Here is a 9415-nt window from a genome sequence, read left to right on the forward strand (position 1 = left end):
TATCTCTTTGCTGGAGCACAGGTGTATTTATTACTAACTGACACCTTTTGAAAGATCCACAGGTGGTATAATTATTTTACTTGTGACCTGGAAAATCTGCACCGTTAGGGGTCCCTGAGGACTGGAGTTGGGAAACAGTGTTCTAGAGCTTTAAATCCCTTTTGGTGTTGGCAGTCACATTAAGCTCTCTGCTGACAGTTCCCTTCCCCTATAAAGGCCAGACCAGAATTACATTTTGGAGATCTAGAAAGGCATGGGATAGTAGGGAAACTTCTGATGATGCTCAGGTGTAATTATCACCAAGCCTGGTGCTATGTAAGTAACTAGGCTCTTCTGCCGACTTTTAAGTATTCCCAGAATGAATTATCTTGCAGTGGTTTTGTCTCGGGAGAACCATTTGTTGAATACATCTGTTAACATGTTCTTATATCTTTGCAACCCTACAATTGTTGGAGATTATTAAACCTGTTTTTTCAAACGCATACAGACACCCGGTTGCATTGCTTGTGCAGGTATCTTAAATGATCGGATGATTTGATGCCGTACTTCTGTAAAAGCCCATCCCATGTAAAAAAAATATCACTGGCAGGGACTCAAACATGTTTGTAGCATAGTCTTTGATATTTAGATTTTGCGGTTCCAAAATTGCAACTTGCATTAACAATTTGCGTTTGAGGTTCGATGATACTGTTTGAAGTTCACATTTTTCAGTAATGTTACAATTTTTTTAATGGAAACAGCAAAAATAACTGTTGTCAAGGTTCGTCGCTCTCATTAGAAAAGTATTTAAGTGTAGTAATATAAGATCAAACATATTGAGCATTTTTGAACATGTCATGAACTTGCTCGCAGTGCTTGAATTTAGCGCAATTTTTCTTTTTTCATTAGGCACTTTTGTCCTCATTTACATAATGATGCACATTCCAAGGTCACTGTCAGGGGCTGGGAGACAACGGAGCATATGTCCCAGGGCCGGCCCCAGAGTGGGCTACCTTGCTCCTAATATGCTGCTGAGTACAGACTCGACCCCCTGGCTACAATTTTTAAGCCCTCCCCTGGTCACTGCCTTTCACGAAATCAGCGCACTGAGCTGCTCTGAACATTCCAATGATCTGATTGGCTACAGGTTTGCCTGTCCCCGCCCACTTCAAAATTAAGAGGAACAGGAGCTAAAGATTGATAACGATAAAAGATCCTCTGATCCTAGTGAAATACCCCTAAAAATAAAAGATACAATTGTGGTTACAGATATATAGACAGTTACTGTAAAAGTGTATACAATAATAATAATTGATCAGTTCTTACAACTATGAAACTACCATTTTATCTGTTAAAAATATTAACCTTAATAAAACATACTCTCCCTGTGTACTAATTAAATTCAGTTTAGGAAGCGAAATTCACAAGTTGAGTTCAGCATTTGTACATCAGTGTCTTAGATTACATTCTACAGTACGGTCTCTAGGCAATTCTTCATCGATTACCTGACTTCCAGCTAATTACCAGTAATCAACAGCCTCTGAAATCCAGTTGTATACAATTGAATTATTTCAGTCCAGTTATGAATCTTGCTTCATTGTTTATTTTTTTTCCCCTGTCTCTGCGACACCAGAAATAACAGATATTTTCCAATCCCTACAAATCCCCATTCTGCAATATATTAAACCCGCAGCCTCATTACTCATTCTATAAATACTCCGGCAATCTTGGAAGAATTAATTCCGTTGACACAACTCATTGATTGCGCCGAGTTTTACAGTCAGAGCACATAGCATAGTTTGTGTTGCTCGGCAAACAACAAGAGCTTAGAAACCCTGCAGTAATACCACAAATCAAATAGCAAAGCGAGAACACTATACTGAAAATCCGCTTAGTTTGTAATGTATATATGGGGCATTTCTGAAAATTGGTGCACATACAGCAATCAATTCAACTCTAACTAAGTTTGTTAGTACAGCTTGGAAAATGAATGAAGACACCCGATTGGCTGTTATGGGTTACTCTATAGGCCTTATAGGCCTCACTTTGCAGTAGAACAAGACTACGGTCATGACGTAGGAGCCACCTTTTAAAACTGATTGGGGTTGCTCGTGCTATTCCCCTCCCCATATGGCTGAAAAATTCCATGGTTAGTGGCAATACAAATATTGGGGGTTCCCAAGCACCCACAGAGCTGACACCTGTGCCTGAGAAGCACATTGGCATACCTCTTAACAGCTAAAGGGGACTGGCAGAGAATTGTGTGTGGCCCCAATGGGAATGGGCATTGCATTGATAGTTTTGGTGGATCGTTATGGGGCCAAGTTTGTTTCTATTCAGGAATATGTGAGGTATTCATTGTCAATGCCAATTGTGAACCTCATGGTAGTCATAGACCATTTCAAGAACAAACATCAAGTTCGCTGGGCATTAGATTACTTCCTGGAATGACTGACCGCATCTGCAACTCAGTAATTCCCTCTAACACTTATGTGTCAGACGACATGATCAGCCGTAGTATTCAGCCAGCACCTCTGTACTGAGAAAACAGATATGTCAGACTTTGCAAGGTATATGATTCGCTGTGAGCTTACTAATGCTATTCTCACATAGCTTGTTGATTGTCGTGAGAACTATAGAGATTGGAGATCCACAAACAAGACTGCAGGTAAAGACTTGGACATTCTGTCCAGGGAAAAACTTGATATGCCGATTTGGTATTTGAGTCCACAAATGGGATAGTGTGTCTCCAAGTTATGGGCTGTTCACATACATATTCCTGCTGTAAGTCTTGGCATCTCTTGGGAGTGACTCAACCAGGCTAAATGCAGCCCAGAAGTTATTGAAAATGTCTTATTCAAAAGGATGCAGAGCTTCCCAAATATATTCAACAAAGATCATCACGCGTTTCAGAAGCTGAGCTAGAATCAGCTGAAGCAGCTGCTCATCTACCAGGTCACAATTACATAGACAATGCTCATGGGATAAAATCTTATAACCTTCAAATGAAGTGGGTAATGTTAGGTTTAAGATACCAGAAGGAGAATCAAGTCGCCCAACTTTCTGCTAGTTCTGCAAATGCATTAAAGACATAGCTAAGGCCAAGAGTGATCCATGTTTCTCATTCACCAATTTATTTCATGTGTCTGGGTATCACGGTTTACTTGGCCGAGCTGTGGATCCCGAGGCTCTGCTGGATATGACAAGGCTCAGTCATGAGTCTAATGGGTAGGTGGTATTCACCAGGAACCCCCGCAAGGGAGTATGGTTTTAGCGGCACCTAACCCGCAGGTCGCGGCCTCGTGAGAGAGTATACAGCAGAGAGGTACGGAGGAGCCAAGAGAGGAGAGCAGACTGATACATTGGTGGTAACTAGGACAACAGCTGAGGAGTCACAGGAACAGGGGTAGCTCAGAGAGGCAGCGGAGAGAGAACCGAAGTTGACACAATGTAGTAACTCAGGAGGTAGTAGCAGAGATACTGGAACAGCGGTAGTGCAATGCTGGCCACGGAGATGAGAGCAGGCTGATGCAGTGATGGTAACTCGGGACAACAGCTGAGGAGTCACAGGAACAGCGGTAGCTGGACACAGAGGAACAAAGAGCCAGATTCTACTGCTGCAGGAAGTGAGCTTGAAGAACAGGCGCCAAACAGGTGAACACAGGTGGTTTAAATAGCGCTCTATGATCCTGCGACCAATGAGGGAAGAGAGAAGGTTTCAAAAGAGGACTGCGGTTCTGCACATGCGCAGGTTCGACTGCAAGATGGTGCTCGCAATGGAACTGATGCAACGTTATGCCGGTATCACCGTGGGTGAGAAGAAGGTTACAGACGCTGGTCCCCGTATGCGGGCCCGGAGCATGACACTGGGTCACCTTCCAATAGGTATAAGCATTCAAGTAATAAGTACAGGCATTGGGTGTCTCTCTGCAACAACTTCCTCCTCTGATGAGTGTACTCAAGAGGAGAGGATTGAAAACCCAAACTGCCAGTGCAGTAACCATTGTTAAAGGTGCACTAGTAAAATGTGATAGTGCAACCCAACACCCAGCCGGAGCCCAGGGTCTGCTACAGGTAGCCAATTTTTACGTTCGGTTTAAGATCAAGTCTGCAGACTACAGGATGAAGAGCCGTCGGCTACTGCAATTACCTCTACCTCCAAAAATACAATTCATTAAAACCATGGAAACAGAATTGCTTTGAATACAACAGTTGGGTCGCCTGTCTATTATTTTACATCTCCAGAAGAAAACTGACAAATAATTGAGTCAGCAGTATCCAAATGTTTTTTATTATAGGGAAGGCCAATCTCGGACGTCATAAAATTGCTTCATATAAGGTCTTTACCCAAGTGATCATGCTGCATACCTTAAAGACCTAGGGGGAAATCTACTAAATTGTGGTCACATGTTTTGCTTTGGGATGAGGAATTGATGAGACAGAGGGATCTGTGCTGAGATTTTGTTACATATCTTTGCATATTCTTGTCTTGTATATATTTAATTGTATGGATCTAGTTACTGTTTTAGTGCACTTTGTCATGTAGCGTAATATTATTGCATCTGATGTTTGTATTGCTCCTCTTTGCTCACCTGCAATACATATTTCTGCTTTCCTTCACTTCAACCTGCCAACACGAGAACTTTAGTGCATCTCAAGATGGAGAAGCTCTAGAACTCAAGGTGCTCACATGAACCCACTCTAATGGTGTCAGATGAGGCTCTCGGAAACCTGCAATCTTCAGCCCAAGTATTGCCACAAAAATAGAGTTTATGCCTTACATTCTAATGCACAGTATTAAGAGACAAGGTGCTACTGCATGACTTGGGAGCTGTGGTTCACAATCAGTAGGTGTGTTGGAAGTTGAGCTGTAGAATGCTGTACTCTAGCTGTACACATCATTGTGAAACACTCTTCTAAAATCTCCCTATAAGCAATAATAATGAAATATTTCCAGTTGTACCTTAGTTTGAGGTAGCATTGTAGATTTATTGCTATGATATGTGTCCGTTTTACTTTATCTATATTAGAATGCTTAATATGCACTGTGACAAAACGAGATTGATAACACCGTAACCAGCCTGTCCCTCGTTTCTCACAAAATGTGGATTAGAGCATGTACTTTTTATAGCCCTTGCTTTTGTTCCCCAGCTTAAAAGAATATCACTGCAGTGTCTAATTACATGTGGATAAGGGGACATTGTAGCTCTTTTGTGTATTGTTTATTGTATCTTGTTGATATTGCATGGAAGCTGTTTGTCATTGTCCTTAAAGTGAAGCTAGGTGGGTTATGAGTAAGGATCAGATTGCAGGATACAGGTGAGGGAGAAGGCCAATTAGTATCCACTGTTCTCAACATGACTAGTGCAGACATTTTGTCTAGAGCCCAGCAGGGGACCTTCTGTGGAAGTACAGCTCATCTCCACTCCCCCTCCAACCCCCTGATACAGCACCCATTAGTGGTTAAGAAGGATAGACCCAGGGGTTTGCCCAGGGAGGGGAAAACACTGTGGAAATTAGACCCTAGATATAAGGAGCCACTACAGGCAGGGAGGGGAGATTCATTCTGGGACTGGAAGCTGCAGAGTGGCTGGTTTTAGAGTTGCCGTTTTCTACCAGTGAAATACATCATCAGATCCACGCATGGCCGCCTTCAGAAAACATCGGGCCCAGTACGGGCCCCCGTGCCACCCGGGCCCCCCCCCCATGAGCGGCCCCTTCCCCCATGAGCGCCCCCCCTGAGCAACACATACTTTCCTGGGGCCCGCCGCTGGTCTCCGCTATTCTGTCTTCAGCCTGGCTGTCACCATGACAGCCAGGATCCGATCGCAGGGGTGGAGGAATCATTCCCCCTGCGATCATGTGATCTGTCACAGGCAGAGCACATGATCGCAGGGGGAATGAATCCTCCACCCCTGCGATCGGATCCTGGTGCCTGGCTGTCACGGTGACAGCCAGGCTGAAGACAGAATAGTGGAGACCAGCGGCGGACCCCAGGTAAGTCTGTGCTAAGCTGTTGTACCGGGCCCCCTGGTGAGCCCGGGCCCGGTACAACAGTACCCCCCGTACCCCCCTGATGGCGGCCCTGGATCCACGGGTCGTCAAGTCCGGAAAGCCAGGTGATTGGAACTCCTTAAGCTAGTGGGGTAAGGGACAGATAATGTGGTAAATCTGTCTGGCATTTATTTACTGCATTATGTGTATATAATAATCTAGTGATTGTTTTTATTACAATAAATGTATTGCTTTACTTTCTAACTGCATTTGCCTGAGTGACTAATAAGAACCTTAGAAGGTACTGGGTAGGCTTCCCTGGCCTAGGAAGACACCTGGGGGTGGCCAGCCAGAGTGAAGGGGGTAGATTTGGACCAGAAAACCGGTATCTTCACAGGCACTGACAGTTTGCTGATATAGAATATAGTTACTTCTAATGCATGTGCACTGGGAGATGGAGATCGCTAAGCTCAGACACCTGTATTGGGATTGATATCTTCCGTCTTGCACTAGCGTAGTTCCTGTGGCTGCTATATCTTTCTATATTGAAAACCACAGATATTTGTATGCCTGCAATTGTGGCACCTTAGTGGCTCGCTTGTATCGGTACTGAAAGTATTGACCCTTGTCGCCTCAACCCCGCTCAAACATTGACAGCTACAGGCTAAATGATTCCGTAATATGTGACTTTTTGCTCTATATTATTGGAAATTATGTTCATTATGCATTACATTTTAGTTGGATTTTGCATCAGCTGTGCTTGTACAGGCTCTGTACTAAAAATATAACTTATTACTTGCATTTTCTCAGATGAATACACATTTGGGGATCTTTGACATCAAGTTACACAGACACAAGTGACTTTGAATCCTGAACCTTTTCGGTATCGTGATATGCCAGCCTAACGGCTTATTTGCATCCTTAGAGATTATTTATTGCTGTGATATGTGCATTTACTTCATTATACACGTGTATTAAAAGTTTTTTTGCCAGAGATATCCTTACTGTTATTTTACATGTTGCTTTAAGTTGAATAAATTGTTACTTTGTTAATATATGTTGGCTTCTGAACCGATTATAATTCTATTATTGAGTCTGGTGAGATACATTTAGTGCAGACTTCCTTTTGTTTTGTTCTCAGTACTGTCTGAATAGTGCATTATGTATAGTGTAGGTTGTTACATCGTATGCGGTATGTTTTGTATTATGCTGAAAGGGATGCATGATTTAAGTGCCTTGGCGTAAAGTGTTTAGCAGCGCTGCAACTCAGTACAGGAAAAACAGGGCTCAACAAGCAAATTCATGTACGGCACGCTGCTGTCATATCATTTCTGCATTCCGCATATCCAAGACTTCTCCCGCGCTGCCCCCCTCCACTGGAACAAGCTCCCTCCCTCCATCAGAACATCCCCTAATCTGTCCAGTTTCAAACGGGCTTTAAAAACCCACCTTTTTCTTAAAGCCTTCCAGTCTCCCACTTAACTTCCTACCTTATCTTCTGCCTCTCCCCTTCATTCCCCTTCCCTTTATCTGCCTCCATTCCTCCTTCAATCCCTCTCTCCCCTGCGTCTCTCTGTCTGTCTATCCCTCCCCTTAGATTGTACGTTCCTTTGAGCAGGGCCATCTCTCCTCCTGTTTCCTCCACTCTAACTCTGCTCTCCAGCTACTTAGCCCTCCTCCTCGAGGACCCCCCGCCCCCTCTCGCTCCCTCCTCTCCTCTCTGGGGGTCTCCCTGTCATCCGCACCCTCCCTCTTGGGCTCCGTCGTATGCGGATCTTCCCTCTCCCCTCCCCTGCCCTCTCTAGCTGTGCTTTGAGCTTACTGAGTTACTGTGCTTACTGTTTACTGTACTGTGCTGTCTCACCTCGTATTGTAATTTGTTTGTCCCTGTACGGCACTACGGACACCTAGTGGCGCCCTATAAATAAAAATTAATAATAATAATAATTCCCTGCTTGTGTTAACCAAGGCTTTCCGTCCTGATCCTTCTCAAAGTGCATATTGTTGTATATACTGACAGCAAAGAATATACTATGCTGTAGTATCAGAAAAACTGTGTGGCAGGTCATTATTGGCAATTGTGGCATTTGCATGGTGTATCTAAGAGTATTATAAGGTGTTTGGAGAAAAGCAGACGGTGGATTATGGGCAATCCTTGCAAAGTATAGTTTGGGCACCTAGTTTTTAGGATCCGGACATAAACAAGGTTTCATTTTGCAGAGTAAGATTATTTAAGGGAAATATAGTGGTGGAAAGGGGAACTTTTTTGTACTGCTTGGAAGAAGGTCACACAACCAATTTGACTCTGCAAAAACACTTGAATTTTGCACCAGCTCAATGCTGTATGAAATTGGGTATCATTCTATACTAATACTATACTTATACTATAAGTGTTACGCATTTCACTCCTTCCAGTTCCACTTCAACAGAGAAGCGCGTTTTTGGGCACACTTGTCCAATGTAAAATAGAAACTTGAAACACACAAAAGTCTCATGTAATAAAGAGTGATGATGGTTGGCCAAACCTGTCCTGGAACCCTCTGCGCACTGGAATTGGAAGCCAGGACTTGGGCTTCCGGTTCCAGATTCTATAAAAAAAATATTAAAGTTAAAAAAAAAAAATTAAAAAGTAAATAATTAAAACAAAAAGCAAAAAATGTTCTTTATCCTGAGATAGCGTTAGCCATTTGAGGACAGCTGCGATACTATGCTGTCGTCCTTTGTAAATAAGCTTCCTAATTCTTTGCATGGGCAAGCACCAACATCATCATCACCATTTATTTATATAGCGCCACTGATTCCGCAGCGCTGTACAGACAACTCATTCACATCAGTCCCTGCCCCATTGGAGCTTACAGTCTAAATTTCCTAACATACACACACACACACACACACACAGACCAAGAGAGACTAGGGTCAATTTTGATAGCAGCCAATTAACCTACTGTCACGACTAGTATAGCGTACCTGCTATCGTTGGCACTACTCGGAGGAAGGTGCGGAGTCTAACGTGCCGCTGGTGTTCACCAGGGACCCCCGCAAGGAGGTATGGGCTTAGCTGCAGGAAACACGCAGGTCGCGGTCCTTCCACGAGTCAGATAGCGAAGTACGAGAGGAATGTCAGACAGGCCGGGTCGGCAACGGTGCGGACAATGCAGGTACACAAGGAGAATCCAAAGGGGTAGTGAGTCAAGCCGGGTCGATAACGTTCTGACAGCGAGGTACAAAAGGGAGATCCAAAAGGGTAGTAAAGGCAATCCGGGTCACAATGGTCACAGGCAAACGGCAATAAACTGGAGGAAGGAAAGGGTCAGGAAACAGATAATCACTGGAACGCTGGAGGACAGGAAAGGACCTGAAACTCTGGCACAGGAAGTGGGGTCAGAGAGGCTTAAATAGTGCTGCTAGCCAATGCCCTCAGCACTAGTAGTGCTGTCATACT

This window comes from Mixophyes fleayi, chromosome 2 (assembly GCF_038048845.1).
Source record: "Mixophyes fleayi isolate aMixFle1 chromosome 2, aMixFle1.hap1, whole genome shotgun sequence".
NCBI lineage: Eukaryota > Metazoa > Chordata > Amphibia > Anura > Limnodynastidae > Mixophyes > Mixophyes fleayi.